The sequence below is a fragment of the Micrasema longulum genome, unplaced genomic scaffold (assembly GCF_059751315.1).
Source record: "Micrasema longulum isolate JH-2025_06_02 unplaced genomic scaffold, ASM5975131v1 h1tg000330l, whole genome shotgun sequence".
Taxonomy (NCBI): Eukaryota; Metazoa; Arthropoda; class Insecta; order Trichoptera; family Brachycentridae; genus Micrasema; species Micrasema longulum.
The window spans coordinates 90,021-111,152 of NW_028277534.1; the positions used below are offsets into that span (position 1 = coordinate 90,021).

General features: G+C 32.2%; 1 protein-coding gene across 1 annotated transcript in view; it reads left to right on the top strand.

Moving 5' to 3' along the window:
* The first annotated feature begins 211 nt into the window (after positions 1-211).
* Positions 212-21,132, top strand: part of LOC148282432 (uncharacterized) — a 162,802-nt gene continuing 141,881 nt past the window's right edge. Inside the window, exon 1 of the mRNA XM_088225087.1 lies at positions 212-610. The gene's annotated coding sequence lies outside the window, so the exon portion shown is untranslated. The remainder of the gene's footprint in view (positions 611-21,132) is intronic.

A 21,132-nucleotide genomic window follows, 5' to 3' on the forward strand; every position in this document is an offset into this window, starting at 1 on the left:
ACATTTAATATTAATTTTAGAGTTCGCTACGATGTTTTGGCGAACATGGCTCGATATCGTCCTGTCAAATATTCAAATAATTAGTTCCGCCAAAATGCCGCCGCCACTTGCTTTGTTTGAATTTATTTAGAACGAGAGGCGAGTGGCCTACGATTTCTCGAGATTGCAGCCAATACCGGTATTGTTTAGCGTTCTGTTTTGTTGACAACTTCAGTCGAGTCGGTTCCGTGTTGTTGGTGGGACGTCACGCTGGCGCGGCTGTTCAATAGTTACGAGCGTGTATTTACGTGAAATTGTAAATAAATGTGGTTTCGGACTGTTTTATCATCTTTTTTTGTAAAAAGACAGTAGTGATTCAACGTAATTATGCATTATTAACATTGTGAGTAACCAAGACCCTCGATAGAAGCAACATTATAAAGTTTATTGTTTACATTTACATAGATGCGAAGAATTCGGATTTAATATTTCGTTGTTGCCTTTGTTATTTAATTTAAAAGTTGAATATCTTATTTGGTGTTTTTTGCGTAATAAACTGTGAAGTGATCGTAACGTTCAATATTGTCCAAGATTATAACATTGAAGTATAAACAAACAGCGCATTTTATTGGTAAGTTATTTATTTATAACATTCTGTATGTCCATAAACAGCTCACATTTTTTATTTACGTATTACAATAAAATATTTATAGTAAAAAAATTAATAAGCATAAATATTACAGAGCGTTTGATTTTATTGTTTATCACGCTTCTTCATAATACCACCTGTTTCATGTACCGATAAGTAAAACATCTAAATTTGTTGTAACAGAGAGGTAAAACACTTCGAGAAGGGAGTATGGAAGTCTAAGCATTAACAGTACTTATGACCTGTCATTTATTTATTTACATGCATAAGTTTATTGTACATTATTTGAGACATAAGTCCCAACTCCATGGGACTAGCAATTAGTTGACACAGACACATGAGTATATCACCACAAATATAGGATCAGAAACAATTTTTTTTTTTTTTTTTAATACACATATATATGGCACATTAATATAGTAAACAGTAAACTCAAACATTCCGAAAATCATCAAGGAGTTTCCTACTCAAATCCCTCCCACTAAGGAAAATCCAGTCCTTAACGACTTTCTTGAAAATAGTTTTTGTCCTTGAGAGCTTAATGCGCTTTTCCAAAATATTGAACACATGGATGGTTTAAGTGGCCACTTTACACACTGTGTGACATTTACTTTTCTGCCCATGTTAAAACATCCGCATTCCCTCAACTCTTCCATCTGTCGACTTTTGTGAAGTAAAGGATCTGAAACCTTTTTCATGCGGGTGAAATACATCCGGCTTACCCAAATCACCTACTAGGCAACGCCTGAAAACAATTTTCCAATTTTAATACTTCATCTTTTACCAGTTAGTAGATTCAACAATGTTTTGAGTACGTCCAAATGTTTGCAAACAGGCTGGATTTCCTCCCTAGTGAGTTATTTTCTTTTTTATTTATTTTTATAAATGATACATGTTTTTTTTTCTCTTACAATCTACTTTTATATTTTTTTAAACGTTATTACTAACTTTTATTTATTGAATTATTTATTTAACACTTTATATACATATACAATATATATATACATATAAGGGCGGGCATATTGCCTTAAGGCAATTTCTTCCTACCTACCCAAACCGTTCAGTTTGAGAAAATTAAAAATACATGGACATATTGAATCTTACAATTTTATACAAAAATTAAAAACAAAGATTAACAAAATAAAAAATTAACACTATAATAGGAAGAGAGGAGAGTTACTTTTCAAATAAATTTAGATATAAATTTTTTGCAACAGAGAGGTAAAACCTTTTGAGAAGGGAATATGAAAGTTAAATAGTTTACTGGGCTAATGACCAGTTCCATTTGCTGACTTTTGTAAAAGAGTTGAGGAAATGTAGATGTTTTAACATAGGCAGAATGGTGAATGTTACGCAGTGTGCAAAGTGGCCAATTAAACTAGCCTATGACTAGTCATAAATTCCGTAAATGCCTTTACTTCCATAATCCCTTCTCAGAAATGTTTTCCCTCTGTTGCAACAAATTTGGATATGGATAACTTCCTAGGGAGGAAATCCAGCCTGTCTGTAAACATTTGGACATACTCAAAACATTGTTGATTTCTTTTTATAATTTAGATAGTGCCTATCACTAAATTGTATCACTATGAATACTATCCTTTTTATAATTTAGACAGATTTTGCTTATTATCAAATCTAATCTAATATAATGCAAATGTAGGTGATAAGTCAAATCAATATGTTAAGTAGCATTTTGTGTTTGTGGAAGTACGGAGTGGCGTGTGAGGGGAGTTGAAATTCGATCATTTGCGCTTTTAAAATAAGACAGGAGTGGAATATGGGAAATATTATTTATTAGATTTTTCGTTCATGAATGTTATGTACATATTACCTTCATTAAATTTTTAATTTACATCTCGAATAAATAAATAAATAAATTTGTTTGACAAAAAATAGTAATATAATTATTATACTAATGTATAAAAATAATATAGTTAATTCAATTAACTGGCGTGAAAGTTTTTTCAGGCGTTGGCCTGGTAGCTGAAATAATTCCGCCAGATAAATCACTCACACCAATAAAGGTTTCAACTCGTTTACTTTACAAAAGTTAACAGATGGAAGAGTTGAGGAAATGTGAATGCTACACTGTGTATAAAGTGGTTATCAAACTAGCCAATAATAGGTCATAAGCCCTGTAAATGACTAGACTTCCATAAATATTACCTTCTCTAAAACGATCTCGTTTTTATTTCAATTTATTAATTTAATACGTTTATGTACTTAACAACAATATATTCAAGGCATACATAACACGAAAAAAAATTGCGATACATTTTAAATGTGATAAAATGATAAAAGAAAAATAGCCAGTATTTATACCCGTATGTAGAGACAAACCTTAAGGTGAGGAAAGTACATTCTATTGTCTTCACCTTCGGGTTATTCTTTGCATATGAGATTAGAATGTACTTTCCTCACCTTAAGTTTTCTCTCTGTATATGGGTATTTTAGAGTAAAAGGAAGCTATCTTCTCTGAACTTTCTTTCAGTAAGACGAAAGATGTCGATAACCGAAGATATGCTTGAGTAAAGACATTGCTTTTCCTAGTGGCATTACCATCGTAGGGCTGGTTCTGCAAGCAGGAAGATAAAACAGCTTAAGTTGTCTATGTCTGAGGTAGTTATAAGGAACATAAATAAAAATACTCTTTAACTAGGCTTTAGATATTTTACAAAAGCGAACAAAATTTAATTAAGTATTTATAACATAATAATATATTACTTAATACTTCATCTGTAAGCGAGGCGCGAGGTTCGGCATACAGAACAAAACGCCACACGCACACGTCTGACCGTAATTTAGTCCCATACAATATATTGTATTATCGCAGTCATACTCAGATACTTACATACAATACATGTCATCGTGTTAACTTCAACCTCTTGAGACTCGAGACAAACCAGGGCCGCGATTATGAACGGCTATCTCCATCGGTATATACTGAGACGGTATAAACTAATATCGATATTTATGTACGAAAGTGTGTATATTTGAATGAAAATTCAAAGTAACTTCGTCGGTAATCTGTAATTGAACATGTTAAAAAAAATGTGCGCATAACATATTTTTCCGTCAGAAAACTTCACCTTGTTGATAAAATTTGATATAAATGTTAAAATCCTTTATTTATTTATTAGGGAAAAAAAACAGCAGATTTTACATTTATTGCATACAGAAAATAAGAATATGTAGATATTATAATTGTAAAAACAGTCAATATAATTTTTCCACAGTGATGTAAGCTGTTTATTGAGTACATTATAGGTATTAAAATGAATTAATTTAAAAATTAAGAAATATTCGGAATTTAGAAATTGAAAATAAAATAAAAATACATGTTTGTGTATGTATATCATCATAATAATAAAGTAAATAAAATGAATTTAAAGAATTAGAAGAAAAAAAACACCCATATAAAAAAATTGTAGAAGTTACACAATATAATAATGAACATACATAATTACTGACATCGTATAACTTAACAGGCATACCGTCTACAAGGAATCTTCTATATTATTTCGTATGGCAGAGATGAAAAATGTCTGCGTGACCGGAAAAATCGGTATTATAATATTTTTTTTACATTTTTTTTTTGCACCACAACAGGCCAGGGGGCCTAATTACAGTGGTGAATTTCATCACAGAGCACCCAGGCTTGAGAAAAATCACATTTTAATTTTTGTGTTCTCACCGGGAATCGAACCCGGAACCTTCCGTGCGTGAGTCAAGCGTCTTGACCACTATACCACGGAGGCCGCCTGATATGCTCTAAAGAAAAAAATCATTGTAGTGATATACTCGTGTGTCTGTGTCAACTAATTGCTAGTCCCATCTAAACACAGGGCTTTTAGTCCCATGGAGTTGGGACTTATGTCGCAAATAATGTACAATGAACTTATGTATGTACATAAATAAATAAAATTTATCCTTGAGTTAGTCCTAGGTATCGGCAAATTGAATGTTGTTTGGAGTCTTGTCCTGTTGGGTAGAAGCTATTCTAAAGAACTTGCAAGTAAAGGGCACTCTATAACGTTGCTCACAAGTTTAAATGGGAATAATTGATCTGCAGTCACTCTTCCGTACTCCAGAGTTTGAATTGCATTGGCGTACAATAAAATGATTATTTTATTAAATTTCTAATTTTTTTCTGTATCCTTTCTAGGTTGTTTAAATTTATTTTATATTGGGGATTCCATATAATTGAAGCGTATTCTAACTGACTTCTCATATATGTATTATATAGCAATGTTGATGTTTCAATGCTTTTGAAGTCGTTAGACATTCGCATTAAAAAACCTAACATTTTATAAGCCTTTTTTTTATTTATTATAATTTCTTTTTTGCATTACAATAGGTATATAGGTACGTTAGTTACAAATACAAAAAATAACTATTAAATGAACACAAAAAAAAATCCCACAAAGGCATGGGTTGTGTGTGTGTGTGGGGGTAAATGAGTGCTGATAGAAAACTATACTAAAAATTTATTCTATATATGAAAAAAATAAGGTATTTAAATCCGTTTTTTTTTATCCATAATTTCAACAAAAATTCAAATCTAAATATATTCAAATGATCAATCTCTATCATACTGTCCATATGAAATGCATTGAACAGTTTTGGATCTACGAAAAATGAGTGTCTTTGGCCGAGTCTGGATTTACAATAAGGGATTCCAAGTAAACTACTCAATCTTTGACTAGATTTATTAAATTTTTTAGGAAATAAATGTTAGCGCATAAAAACATATTTTAGACATTGCTGGCAATAGATTTCATTAGTAATAATTTAATTTTACGTTTTGGACTAACGCCCCTTTCACAAACCCTTACCCCTCCCCAACTCAACGGCTTCTCTCGTCTGCGTTCAGTGCATATCGTTCCGTTGATCAAATACGTTTTTAATAAAATAAAATAAAATAATTTAAAAATGCGATTTTCCAAAAAAAAATATTGTGATAAAGTGCATCATAAAAAATGTTCCTCTGAGTGGCCCTGAAAAATCGTAAAATTAACAAAGATTATTCAACCATTGGTCCTGCTTCTTCTTGTTGAAAGGACTGACGTATCCGGAATTCGGAGATACATACCTGGAGCTATTATCCTTCCAAAGGTAGAACCGTGCGTCACGCGTTATCAGGATCTGGGATATAACAATTATTTACCTTCCAAAATACCGTCTAGACTCAAGATATATGTAATTCATTTTGCCAAAACCTGTATACCTATAATTGAGTAGTTTATAAAATTCATTCGAACAATAGCCGACGAACCGGAGATTCAGTCTGTTTGCATAATATACTCATATAAATGTCTATTTATTTTTATTTTTGCTGAATTTGTGTGCCTAACAATGTGTGCCTATGTAAGATTTACAAACCTAAAATGAATCCCTTTTTTGCTACGTTTCTTCTATACTTGACTCTTTTAGTGTTAATCTTTTATTCTTTTTTTTACTATGCATTACTTTTACTGAGTTTAACCATAGCAATTAACTATATTTTCTTTACATTATATAACTTTGTATTTAACTTTATTTTTTTACAAATTGGCTACGGCCGTTAGTTATATTTATAAATAAATAAATAAATATACGCAGGCAAATTTACTAACGAAAAAGACATTTTAATAGATTGAGTTTTTCTACTGACATTTCTTGGTGGAACTGCATTTTAATTATAATAATAAAAATACTTATAAAGTTCTCAAACAAACGAATCAAACAAAATCAAAATATTGTTGATAAATTACCTGGTCCATGAAGAAGTATAGAAATTGAAAGAAATAACATTTTCAGGCGTTGCCTAGTATGCAGGTGAAATAATTCAATTAGATGAATCTCACTCGCATAAATAAAGGTTTCAGCTCTTTAACTTCACAAACATCAACAGATGAAAGAATTGAAGGAATATAGATGTTCAAATATAGGCAGAATGGTGAATATTACAGTGTGTAAAGTGGCCACTTAAACCAGCCATTGACAGGTCATAAGCCCTGTAGATGCCTAGACTTCTATATTACCTTCTCTTAAATGTTCTTCATCTCTGTTGCAATATGTTAATATTTTAATACAATAACAACATTAGTTACATGTATACTTTTGTCTCTTTTCCTGCTCTTAATCATTAAATCAAATGCGATTTTCCACTCCTACTTTCCTTAAATCATCCTTCACCACTCCTCATCAATTTCCATCTTTTCCTTCCCACTATCTCCTTGTTTTTCAATATTTATCTTATTTAAAAATAAAGTATATTTATTACTTTTATACTTTAAACTTTAAGCCGTTGTCGCTTAATTGCAGTATAATTGAGTAAATCCATATAATTGGATGGCAGGCCCTACTATGTATATATTTTATGTAGTTTTTATTTATATTTATTTAACCTGTACATCTGTTTGTATTCGAAATAAATAGAATAAACAATAAAATATACATACATATACAATAAATACATATTAAAAAAAAAATACAAGACTCACAAAACCAATTTGGCTTATCGGTTTACACAAAAACATATGATAACTCTATTTGCATAATTATAATAATAAATACTTCTAACGTAATTATAAGGAACGAGATTTATTTTTAATAATAAAATAAATAAAATAAAAATACACGATATCTCAATAATAAGGCAAAATAAAATTATTAAAAAATAGATATTTATTTATTTATTTAATTTTACAATACGCCCAAGGGGCATTTACAAAAAATATACAGTTAAGTACAAACATAGTGCGTAAAAATTTAAAAGATAAACAATGATTTTTTGTATACATTTAGAAACAATAAGAAGCATACTGCCATGCAAAATAAAAAGTGAAACTTTACATAGTAAAAAAGAAAAAAATTATTCTAGATGGATATAATAAAAGTAATTGAAATGAAAATCAAATTGTAAATAACCATGTCATATATGTACATAATAGGCACATAGTCTTTTTAAAGCATTATTTCCATATATTTGTATACATTTTATTCATATGTAAACTCCTGATCGAATAGCCATTCACTTGGGTCTCTCAATAGTGAAAAATATATAACAATAATTCGTATTAGCTCGAACCATTTACTGTGTTTTTATTTTTTTTGAATAATTATCATTACTATCAAACTACCTGTTGTAATTACTGCGTTGTGAACCATCCATCTTTTTCGGGTGATATTTTCTCAATGTTACAAAGACCTAAATAACAACATTTGACCGATTCCAAGTGTGGTGGACTAAAAATTTATTCAAAAATGACCTTCATTTAGTAATGGACTGGCACGGGCTGCTGCTGATGATGATAAAAAATGTATAATTAGGAAGGCCATCTTCCGTCGCTATAACATGCTTACATCTTCCACGGTGGAGGTTTCTCCATGCGAGGTCATTGCGTAACGATTAGTTTTGTAATAAAAATTCATAATTTAATAACGAAAAATAAATCAAACATCATTTTGCAGGATTTTTACCTGAGAGTACTACTCATACGTCTTTCCTGGCATACATTCCTAGCTTCTGCCACATTCATGCATCTTATTTATTTAACTTTTTGTACATAATGCTATTTGTACATTGGCGGGCTTATTGCCAAATGGCAATTTCTTCCAACCAACCAATAAAATAAAAGTTTTATTTTTATAATTCAAGTTACAGAACATATTCAATAGAAAAAAAAAAAGATTAAAAAGTGAAAAATATATAAAAATAGAAATAAACGTATTTGTTTATAAATTACCTTAAATCAAAACTATTACTCAATGGGAAAAGGGAAAAAAGCGGAAAGAGGAAAAAGGAAAGGAGGAGAGATTAAGGAAGAGAAAGGAGATGTTTCTTCAGACGTGATTTAAACAGAGATAATGTAGTAACATCTTTGATGGTGGATGGGAGATGATTCCACAGTCGAGCCGCATGGACACTATATGAGTTAGAGAAGAAAGAGGAATTGTGTATGGGTATCAAGAGAGTGCCTTGAGAATGAGAACGAAGAGGTAAACCATGAACTGATAAGCGTTGAAATTTTTCACACAGGTATATAGGAGCGTTAGGACTATGAAGTACATTGAACAGAAGTTAGAGGGAGTGATAGTCTCTCCGCTGTCTAATCGCATCTTATACATGCCCTTCGGTTCTGTCTGCTTTTGACATGACCGGGCTCAAGATTTTGGTATACCTGATCATGCCACGTCTTCCTTGGCCGTCCTACTGCTACCGTTTGTTCTCCCCATATATACAGGTTTTACTATTCTTTCATCATTCATTCGTTCTACAATACAAAACCACCACCTACTACCACTACCATCTCAGACACCCCTTCTTAATCTTTTCAATTATACCTGACTCAGATTTACACTCTCGCCTGATTTCCTCATTCGTAACCCTGTCATACGTTGATTTCCCACACGTTTGTCTCAGAGATCGCATTTTGACACACATGAGCGTTGGGACTAAAACTCTGTTGCGCACTGCCGGTTTAGCTTCAATCTGAGAGTAGCTACTGAATATATGGCAGTTACGGCTTTAAGTATTTTCAAATGTTTGTAGACAGACCAGATTTACTCTCCGGGGAGTTATTAAGATCTATATTTGTTGCAACAGAACGAGAAAACATATTTGGTAAGGGAATATAGAAATCTAGGCAATTTACAGGACTTATGAACTGTCATTGCCACTTAAACCAGCTATTGACAGGTCACAATTCCCTTCTCGAAATTGCGCCCCCAATCTGTCACAACAAATTTAGAACTTCATAACCCCCTAAAGAGTATATCCAGCCCATCTACAAACATTTGGACCTACTAAAAACATTGTTTATTTATTTTCTCTTCATTTTCTTCAAATACTCGATAATAATATGTATTTATTAAATGCACTGACTTTGTAATTCTTCATATTTCTTTTTTTTTATCAATGAAATACAAAAAAACAAAAAAATAAAACGCTAATTATCCGGATAAATGAGTGCCATATTTTTTCGCTTTTTAAAAATGACTTAAAAGTGCCCAGTAAAATTAACTGCACGGTTTAAAAAAAATCAAATTACCTGATGACGATCTTGATATTAGCAATCCAGATGAATGGAGTTCGGATAAACGGAGTTCTACTGTATTATGTTATTTGAAAAAATCGAAATAGAAATAATGACAATACATTCATTCGTCAAACAATTTTTAAATTGTGATGGCTTGTCAATAGTAAAAAATATACAAAAAAGCTTTTTTCATTTTGTAAAATGTACAATTATTTTCTATTGCTTATTGTATTGTCAAATCTTTAAAAAAATATTTTATCATTACGTACATTCTGTACAAGTACTTGTATAATTACTGTGAATAGAAAATGACTTTTTTGTACATATTTCTTTTTTCATTTTCCATCTTTTGTTCTCTAAACGGTGGTTACTTGTATGTATTTTTGTTTCGTAAATTAGAAATTGTAGGAAATTCTTCAGGTGAAATGACCTAATTTGGACCACAAAACCACCTGTCCATTGACCACAAACTTCCAAAAGAACCTTTTGTTTTAAAAGTGGATCATTTGGTCAACGCCTTCATATTATAATTAATGATTAAATTAATTATGCACATATTCCATATATGTTCTACGGAGAATCTCCGGTAGGAAACTTTCGGAGTTTATTGCGTACAAGATGGATGTCTTTAGCGGACCATGGATTTTAAACTAACTAGTTATCCATGTAGGTTATACAAAAATTAAACTTGTGCATTAATTTATAAGAAAGGAACAAATATCATCGAGTGGTTTAATTTTTTGAAAGTACAAAACAGGGCTGTGCTGTGAGGTTTTTGATAAGGGAAGCAGCCATTTGTTATATATATGTGCCTACCAACAACACAGAAATTTGGGTTTCTTGTTTTTGAAGTTCATCAGTTCTGAGGGTCGTGATCGTTGGTACTCTCACCAGCCATTCCATTGACAAAGCGTCTTCACCCTTCACGGCTCTGCGCCCCCACAGCTCCATATAGGGTCGCCCGTGACGTTGTTTTCACCTGGTCGATCCATGGTGCTGCAGCTCTGCCTCTTCGTCCTGGCACACTGCCTGTGATTATTATTTTCTCCAGATTTTCTGGGTCACGTCTAGCTATGTGTCCGAAGAACTGCAGAATACGTTGGCAGCATATGGCCGATAGGCGAACTTTTACGTTGAGTTTCTCCAGTATAGAGACATTTGTGTTCTTCTGGCTGTCCATGGTATTCTTAGCATTCGACGCCAACACCACATCTCGAAAGCATCTATTGTCTCCTGCTCACGTGCTTTAATTGTCCACGTTTCTACGCCATAAAATAATATTTGGTTAAGTACTCTGAAATAATGTAAAAAGCCATTATATGCTATAATTTCAGCATAGAAGGGTTATATTTTACAGTCAGCGTATTAACCGATGTAAGTGGTAAATTTGTTATAAAATAGTCACGATATATGAAAAACAAACATGGATTGGTTTGTTAGAACTGCTTCCACAGAGCTTGTGAGTTCAGTACTGGGCGACCTCCTTATAGAAACCAACAGACTTACGCAGTGCCTTACTCCAGAATAAAACAGTACATACTGAATTTTACTTCAGTTAGCGCATAACTGCGCAGGCGAAAGGTTGTGCGTGGGTTTGTCTCAATTTAAAAAAAGTTATTAATGAATGAACATCGGACCTGTCAGATCGCTACGATTTACAACAAACTAAAAAAAGAACAATGTTGTAGTTACTTAAAAGATTAGTTAACTTACAACTGATTTTATAATATTAAAAAAATAGGGACTGATCGTTTAGAAGTAAAATTTTTAGGGAAGCATTAGTTTCATCCGATCTATGGACCGCGCATGGTATAAAAGTATATCCTTTGATACTTGGGTTATACTTATTATTTATTTTTTTCAAATGTCAATGTCGAATTTTTCGCACATTCGTTGTTGTTCTACGGCCACGACGATATATTTTTAGGATTGTTGGCATTGTAATATTAATAAATATTTGTAAGCGTAATAATCAATAAACAAATAAACTACATATTACACATAATTTATTTTAAAACTACCATACAAATATTTTTTTGCCCCCGGAAAAACCGAGCCTTGTCTGTTGGTTACATTTTTTGTATGTTTGTTTTTATTTCATACAAGTTAAACCCGGCAATGCTTTTCTATTGCTAGATGTATCTTTGTTTTATATATTATGGCTAAAATTAACACAATTGAATGTTTGATGTATTAGGGTGCTTTCGCGTTTTTTTTTAATATTATTTTTTTTATAAATAATAATAATAATAAGAAAAAAAATATGCTCAAGGTACTAATATTAATTTAGTGCGACGTCGGACTTTTTTTTCAATTTGATTATAAGGCGATTGATGATGACGAATTATTTTGAGAAAAAAAGCGTGTCATTTAAATCATTAAAAAGAAAAATAAAGTTTTTCAAAATCTCCTCAGTTACTACAAAAGGTTGCTTAAAATTACGAGTAGTTAAAATGCAGTATTAAACTTGATACAGTAAAAAAAACTACTTTCAGTATTATTACAGCCTAAAATGGAGTATTTCATAAGGATCACTGCGTTTTACTTGGTTTTCGGAGAAAACTCATAACAGATGCCTACTTCTTTTGAGTATAAGCACTTTGAATCAAAACTTGTGTAATTTTTTTTTTAAACTTTAGGAGTTTTTCACAAAAATATATTCATCATTATCAAGCTAAAATTATTTTTAAAAAAAACGCATTTTAGTTAGTATTTTAATCATTTATGTGCTAACAACTTGATGTTACTGCATGGGTACGTATTTATTTTCAACCCTTCAGTTGTCGTAGCGAAAAAAGAGATATAGCTAATTAAATGCTGATTACTGAGCTCAAAAACTGAACTCAAAAACAACAAAATGTGTGTTTTGGGGGTTTAGGCTCTGCGCGGCAGAATAGTCTGACGTTTCAGGTGACGCACCTGTAGCTCAATCACAAATAATTATCGACGTGCTAATAAGCGACGTGCTAACAATTTCTCAACCTATCGTATTTGCAATCACAATGGAACATCCGCAAACACCGAATATTAAATGTCAAAATATGTACGTTTCGCGACGTATAATCCTGCTACGCAATTACATATTTAAATTCCACCGGTGTAAATATGGAAAATATTCCGAAACTGCTATTTTTATTTATTATTTATTATTTATCATGGTATTTATTGCATTTAGCCGGCGGTTGGCAAACCAAATGTCAAGAAAAGCAGTCGGCGTAGTAATTGTAAATTAATCTTCACTTGTTTGTATTAGATACTCCTTACTATTTTGCAAATGCAATATATTGTATTATTTTTTATAGTAAACGTCGATTTTTCACCAATGAACTGTATTTATTTACGAGGAAAATAAAAAACAAACCGACACGAGCATTGACTTAGAGATTACACACGCGTTCACTTATGACTGCAATAACTTAAGCATGTTCATTATTGTTCATTGTGATCGCTCAAATGCTTTGGATGTTTTCAGCACGTCGATAATTATTTGTGATTGAGCTACTGGGCACATATTCCAAAAGAAAGTTAAAATGAATCTTAAATTTTATTTACTAAGTAAAATTAAGTTTTCTGTGTAAAAAATATAATATTTAAACATTTTTTTCTTAACATGTTCAATTACAAATCACCGACCAAGATACTTTAAATTTTCATACAAAAATACACATTTTTGTACATAAATATCGATTTTACTTTATACCGTCTCAATATGTACCGATAAAGATAGCGTTTGTAATCGCGGCCCTGTGCGGTACGGCACAAGCATATTAAAGTGTATTAACCCGATCCCTCATGCATGAAAAGGCAGTTCGTTAACCACTGCACTGCGGAGGCGGAGAGTATCTCACTTAAGATGAATGTAGATAGATTCCTCGCGTATATTTTCTAAAAAGATTTGTTTCCACTTGAGAATGTTTCCTCTATTCGAATGGAAAACTAATGATATTTCGCGTTCGAGTTTAATCACTTTTATCACGGAATATACACCAGCCCAGTGTACGGTGTGCAACCAAGAGCCCCGATGACTGAGATTTTTGTCACCGAGACTATTTGCCTCTAGCATCTTGTGTTAACGAAAAGGCGGACTAGTATTTGAATAAAGGATAGGAACATGGAATGGACACCTACCTTTGATATGATGTGAATGTTCTTAAATTTTGGGCACTGGATGACGAAATGCGCTATGAAATGTAACGATGTTTACCACGACGCGCGACGAATCCGAGAACTTTTTTATGCAATGTAATGTACTGTCAATAATATTTTGTTCTAAATCCGAATCTTCTAATTTTGAATTTCTTATATCTTGATGTCAGGTAGGTACCATAAGAATAGGTCAAGGGAAGGATGTGAAAGAAAGGTAATTGGCCAGGAAGAACATCGATAAATGCTGTTATTTACTTAACACCTTGTGTTATTGTAGATGCGCGCGCAACGCTTTTTTTTTCATTGAAAAGTTTTCGTATTCACAATTTTATGTCAGGTGAATCAAGGTTAGTGTGACGTATAAATTAAAGATATGAATTTTAAATTATATTAAAAATTAATTATACAAAATTTTTACTTCTTTCCTTTTTGTAATACATGATCGAGATACACTACAGAGACTTTTCCAATGCATTTCCCTATGCACCATCAGACGCAGATATGGTTTGATGATGATATTTTTTCATAATTACAAAATTTATATAATCTTAAATTGGTCCCGTTCAAACATTTAAAAATGTTATGTCAACACTTTGTATTTCCTCGTATGTAAGCGCTTTACAAAAATGACAACTTTGTACTGTGTATATATGAAAGTATTTATATTTATATTCGCATACCAAACCACAAAATCATCAATAATTGTTGTTCTGATTCATATTTCCGGGACGTTGATCGCTTCTATGAATATTCAGACAGCAAAAAATAAAATAAAAATGTCTGTAAATAGTTGTGTCTACTCATCGAGTTTTCTGTCTCCTGGTTTTTAAAGGTACCCGTTTCTTTACTAGGAGACTAATTACACTAACATGCAAATCCCACAACACACTTCTTCCATAGTATAGGGTTTACCAATATGGACGATAGGATTTTTATAGCTCATGGCGGCTATATAGAAATTGCACAGAAAAGTATAATTATGATCATGCACAAAAAACATATTACCTAGTAATGAACTATGCGTAGAGAGTGGACTCCTTAGTTTTAGAAAATTATATTTATCTCAGTGCCTAAAATAAAATCACATAAATAGGAAATTATTTAGCAATAATTTAAATCAGATTAGCAATAGATCCGATAGTGTACTGTCAGTTCCAGGATGCATAACTAAGTTCGCACAGAGGCACTCTTTACATGTTGGTCCAAGATTCTTCAATCTCCTACCCAAGGAATTACAAAACATTTCATCTCTTATACAGTTTAAGGTAGGTTTGAGGTCTTGGATTAGCATGGATGGAAAAGATAGACACCTTTTTTCAAAAAATAAATAAAATTAAAAATAAAATATATAATGCAAATAAATCCTGTTTTTGTAATAGCAGCATTTGTAAATCTTGTTTTTCTTTTCATGGTTATGTCATACCATATTTATATACTATAAACATATAAATTATTAAATTCGAATGGCCTACGCTCAGACGCTGAAGTATTTGTAAGCATTTTTTCAAAGTGTATTTTTGTAATGAAAATTATGAATATGTAAATATATGTATGGAAAAAAAATTAATTTGACATCTGCTGCCAGTTGTCTTCAGTAAGGTTTGACATTTCACCTTGCCCCAGCGTTTGAAAATTGTCCAAATATTCTATCCAAATTCAAGAAGTTTTGTTGCTACTCAAACAGCATTCCATGCAAAATATGATTGTCATTCTGCGCCTTCTAAACTCCCCCCGTTGCATATTTCAAAAGTTGGAGACTGAATTTGTCACAACTTCGAAGTGCTCGTAGTGAAGAAAATATGGTCGCTGTTCGAGCAAGTGTGGCAAACGAGTGTGGTGTGGTGATTTCATGCATTTTGATTTCATGGGAGTTTACCCCATGTTATATTATTCAGCGAAATATGGCATGCTTACATACACTCGCCGTTTGTAATTTTTAATCCCGTACCCTTCAAATACCTGGGAGTACAGTGGCGAATGGTGATTTTATTTACAGGTAAGCTATAAAAAAAATATATTTGTACCTACAAAGGAGGTACATAATATAATGTAAGTAATATATACTATAAATTGATATTTCTCTGTAGTTCTGTGTGATACAACAACTCTCATCCATGAAATTAACTCCAACGATGTAACTTAGTGATATATTATATTAAATAGATATATTATCTATTACTTTAGTATATAATTCATTAAAAAAAAATACCACTATGAATTCAGTCGATATTAGGTATTCAATTGAAATGTCAACTGGCCGAATTGTTCTAGTAACGTATAGTGCTGAAAACGGCCGCGCGGAGCGCTATATGTCCTGCAATATGACGCATGGAAGTAATTATGGTCTTATGTCAAAAGTACCATCTCAAAGAAAAATAGTCCTTGAGAAATAATGTTTAAAATACTGTTTTCCAAATCAAGAATCTTCAAATAATTTGTGTAATCTACAAGTTTAATCTAGGAGAAAAAACCCGACCTGGGGTTAATACATTCAAAATATAGTATACTTTTTTTTATGAAAAAATAAGCTGGAATAATCGGCTAGTTTCTTGGCTCACCACAGGCGCTGGGCGCGCTTTATTAAAATTTATATTTATATTAGGATAAAACTACAAACGGTGGAAATGAATCAAATCAAATGTTAATTATTTATGTGTTTTTCTGTAAATAAAGTTACCATAAAAGATTATTATAGTTAGTCAAATATAATGGTAAGCTGCGCATAATCGCTTCTATACACGGTTTGGAGATTAGATATTTACTCAGTGAAAACCAAATACCGCCTATATAACGCCTGCATAACACCTATTCTCCTCTACGGATACGAATCGTGGCACCTCACCAGGGCCCAAAACAGCAAAATACTGAGTTTCGAGAATAGGTGTCTCAGAAGAATCTTGGGTGTGCGGTGGTTTGACTTTGTGCAGAATGAAATAAGAGAACGGACGCAGAAAACTCCGGTGACAACTGTCATCAAGAGACTCTTAACCACGCTTGCCTACTTTACAAGGTTCTCGACGTCCTGGACGTCCACTGTTGACTGTTCGTCGGCAGTTCATGTCAGAACTACGGGACGCGAACCTGACGTGGGAAGATGCACAGGGGCTAGCAGCCGACAGAGATGCTAGGAGGATATTCGTGGACAACATACGCTCTAAGTAGGAAGCGGACATGGAATGATGACTCTTTAAATACAAGCAAGCACCTTTTTACACAGACAGAGTTTTTAGTATAGCCTTAATTCCAAGGCAAATAATAAATAATTAGTTTAAGGTACATTTCGCAAGATATTAAATTTGTTTCGTCTATCCCAGATTTCTTTTTTGTCGCCTCTCTGTTTTCACTATGTTGTTATGAGCGCCCACTGGCCCATCATAAAATTGGTTTTGCGATTCAATTGAATCTTATTAATTTTATATTGCAGCTTAAAACACAAAATTGGAAAGCTAGCTACGCATTCTATATTCATACAAGACAGAAAATTTGATCATTACAATTTTCTAATTGTATCATTTGCATGCAAAAGTACCTACAGATAATTGGCTACCTGTACTGTTTACAGTGCTCTAACCAGTGGTTCTTTTATAAATAAAAATCATTGATAGAGTAAAATATTTTTTAATTAGTGACACTAAAACGTACCCATAGATGGGGGGAAAAAAATTCCCACGCGGATGCCGGGCGAGAAATTGCGGGGGCGAAGCCCTAGAGCTTCTACGATATTATTTAGCAGAGTGGACTGTATTTTAATAAAATAAGTGAATATCCTCGATATGCGGTATGCAGTGTCAATCGGTCACAACCCCAACGAATGAGATGGATTAGGAATAGATGCCACTAACCTGGTTCGTTCTTGAAGGAATTGCGGTGGTCCGACTGGTCAATTGCACTAGGAAAGGCCCCTGATCTGGAGCTGAACACTGGTGGTTGGTGGAATCAAAGTATATAATGTGGTGCGCGTTCAACAAAATAAACGCGCGAATCACGACTCGAGGTCTTATTGTAGCGGATGTTCAAAGGATACTGAGGTTGGGAATGAACGGTGGTTGTGGGTACAAAGGATGTTGAAGTTGTTACAATATCTGAACAGTGCATACCCACATAATTCGCAACTACATAGGTAGGTACTGCGTTTGTTTATTTTTACAAAAATAGACATACAATTGACATGGATAGCTCACATCAATAATTTAATTAGCAAAATAGCAACATTATCAAGTATTTTTTCAAAAATCGAAAACTTTGTTCCGAAAACGGAAAAAATCTCATTTATGAAGCCTATGTCAAATCTAAAATATATGTTATAAGCAACAACTATGGGGAACAAAAAACCAAAATGACATAAACAGACTACAACGACAGCAAAATAAAACATTGAAGCTAGTAAATATGTTTTATTTTAATTTAAACGGCCACAAACAAAGTTTAAAATTTAACCGGATCGTGACGTAGTAGAGACGTGGCCAATGCTAATGCCAAAAAATATATATAAATTTTTTATTTATATTTATTTATTCATATTTTTCGCTCACAAACTATAATTAATAATAAAAATAATGTGACCTCACTGGGGTTTCCCGTGCCGAGGACACTTAACAATATACTTTTTTGAAACTACATTTGAGAATAAACAAAGAAGACTAACTTAAAAAACAAACATAATTAACAAATATTCAGACACTTTTATAAACAAGGTATTTATGTACATTTATATTATTTATTTTACAAAACACAGAATGAAAATAACAAAAATCTAACATAAGCTATACACTTGTGGAGTAGTTGATTCAATATTCAATATACTTTTTACTACTAATAATAAAAGAAAAAAAATATTTACTCGACAGTATTTCGTTGACCCTTGTTAACTTTAAATTTAAAAAACTTATGTTTTCTGTAATGGCTAATTTAAAAGCAATGAATTCTGGCCCTCATTAATCCGAATAATTGCAGTTTTTCTGTATAACAAGTATTTAAATAAAATAGTATGTGTTTTTTCTCATATAAATGGTCTGACGATTTACATAAATGTGTTTCTTTTCAACTCTCTATTCACTGCCATACCTACACAGTACTCGTCTTAGTGCATTATAATATTTGTGTTTTCATTATTAACATTATACCTGCAGCCTGCAGTGAGCAGTCAGTATACTGCATACAGCATGCAGTATGCAGTATGCACTCATTGCAGTCCGAGACATTCCTAGAAGTGAGATAAACCGGTCTCTTCGTGATATTATGTGATTATATGCACCACCACCATGCACTGCCCATTGGCGGCTCTAAGTGCAGGATTATACGTACTCGTATACCTAACACCGGGTATATCACTCCGCATATTTATTAGCATTAGCATCACGGCAACTGCTAAAGGTAACACTGATTTTAGTAATAATAATAAATATTCGTAAAATTTAATCACTTAATTGTTAATTTAGCGTAGCGAAAGAATATGAGATAATATTTACCGGTCTGAAGATACTCGTACACATCAGAAGGTGAAAACGTCAGTATTGGTGAAATATTGAAGTTAAAGTACTTTTAGGATACATAAAAAGGTTATAAAAATATGAAAAAGACAGTGCAGTAAAAAATACTAAGAATGTCTAAAAGACAGTATGGCAAAAAATATGTAAAATGATAATGTAGTTTAAAAATGTGTAAAAGACAGTATAATAAAAAAATATGTTAATGACAGTGTAGTTAAAATATGTGTAAAAGACAGTACAAGAAAAAATCGCAAATGACAGTATAGTTAAAAAATGCGTAAAAGACAGTACAATAAAAAATGTATAAATGACAGTTTAGTTAAAAAATGCGTAAAAGACAGTACAATAAAAAATTAATAAATTACAGGTTAGTTAAAAAATGCGTAAAAGACAGTACAATAAAAAATAAATAAATGACAGGTTAGTTAAAAAATGCGTAAAATATAGTACAATAAAAAATCTGTAAATGACAGTTTAGTTTAAAATGTGTTAATGACAGTATAGTTAAAAAATGTGTAAAAGACAGTACAATAAAAAATGTCTAAATGACAGTATAGTTAAAAATATGTAAAAAAACAGCACAGTAAAAAATGTGTAAATGACAGTTTATAGTTAAAAAAAATGTAAAAGGCAGTACAATAAAAATATGCAAATGACAGTGTAGTTAGAAAATGCGTAAAAGAGAGTACAATAAAAAATGTGTAAATTACAGTTTAGTTTAAAAATGTGAAAATGACAGTATAGTTAAAAAATGTGTAAAAGACAGTACAATAAAAAATGTGTAAATGACAATATATTTTAAAATATGTAAAAAACAGTACAGTAAAAAATGTGTAAATGACAGTATATAATTAAAAAATATGTTAAAGACAGTACAATAAAAATATGCAAATGACAGTGTAGTTAAAATATATGTAAAATACAGTACAATAAAAAATGTGTAAATGACAGTATAGTTAAAAAATGCGTAAAAGACAGTACAATAAAAAATGTGTAAATGACAGAATAGTAAAAATATATTTAAAATACAAAATTCTGTTCTATTCTCTTAATGAGGGTCAGTGCTGTATGGGCTTCTGACGTCTCTGCGACCTGTGAAGATCTATTGTGACGGATCCATGTAAATTAGCTCTCCGGGCCCAGGTCTAACAGCCTGGCTACTATGTGGAGGGCTAGAGTTCTCATTTTGCTAAATCTCCCTCTCCAAGCCCCAGATCCATAAAAGATCAGGCTATTTGGTAGGGGGCGAGCACCAGACACCCTCAGGTTTATCTAGTGGTCCCCAGAGAATGCGGCTTCTTTTGCAATTCAATGCATCCCATTCACATATAATGGGTATAGGTTTTCCTCATCAGCGCTGCAGAACCTACATCTAGAAGTTTCAGAAAGGTTCATTCTTGCCAGGTGTTTGTTTAATCTGCAGAGCCCTTATAAAGACATTGTTGTCAAATAAATACCTAGAAACCTATTTAAGAAATACCCAGACGAAAATGACAGTACACTAAAAAATATATAAGAAAGACAGTAAAATAAAATTAAAAAAATAATAGAATAGCGATAGAACTCTTTAATATTATATTTTTAACGCCTTTCAAGAAAATATTTATTTTTAAAATACTCATAAAACTCTGGTACTCCTAAAAACTTAGTTACTAACGCAGCTGTGAAATAATTATAATATATTTTGTTTGCACCACAACAGGCCAGGAGGCCCAATTACAGCGATGAATTACATCACAGAACACCCAGGCTTGAGAAAAATCACATTTAATTTTTGTGTTCTCACCGGGAATCGAACCCGGAACCTTCCGTCTGTGAGTCAAGCGTCTTGACCACTACACCATGG